The following is a 600-nucleotide window of genomic DNA, read 5'->3' on the forward strand; positions in this document are numbered from 1 at the left end:
GGAAACAAGTTTCACGGGTTGCCTATGGAGGATCCACTCGACCACTTGGACGAGTTCAACCACCTATGCAGTCTCACCACGATAAACGGCGTGAGTGAGGATGGTTTCAAGTTGCGACTCTTCCCATTCTCCCTGGGAGACAAAGCTCACCAATGGGAGAAAAACCTCCCCAAGGGATCCATCAATACTTGGGATGACTGCAAGAAGGCATTCTTGGCAAAGTTTTTCTCCAATGCCAGAACTGCACGTCTCAGGGATGACATCTCTGGTTTTACTCATAAGAGTTCAGAAACATTCTGTGAAGCCTGGGAGCGTTTCAAGGGTTACCAGAGCCAGTGCCCTCACCACGGGTTCATCAATGAGTCACTGCTGAGCACTCTATACCGTGGTGTACTTCCAAAAATCCACATGCTGCTTGATACTGCCTCTAACGATAATTTCCTGAACAAAGAAGTGGATGAGGAATTGTAACTCGTTGAGAATCTCGCTCAGTCTGACGGCAATTACAATGAAGATTATGACCGCACAGTTTGGGGTGACGCCAGTTCTGAAGAGAAGTACAAGAAAGACCTCAAGAACGTCAATGAGAAGCTAGACCGT

General features: G+C 47.5%; 1 non-coding gene across 1 annotated transcript; it reads right to left on the bottom strand.

Moving 5' to 3' along the window:
* Window positions 1-246: 246 nt before the first annotated feature.
* LOC147947875 (small nucleolar RNA R71) lies at window positions 247-353 on the bottom strand. The gene has a single exon (XR_015595608.1). It is a non-coding gene; the product is annotated as a small nucleolar RNA R71 (small nucleolar RNA).
* Window positions 354-600: the final 247 nt, after the last annotated feature.

Source organism: Camelina sativa, chromosome 3 (assembly GCF_030686135.1).
Source record: "Camelina sativa cultivar CO46 ecotype springtype chromosome 3, ASM3068613v1".
NCBI lineage: Eukaryota > Viridiplantae > Streptophyta > Magnoliopsida > Brassicales > Brassicaceae > Camelina > Camelina sativa.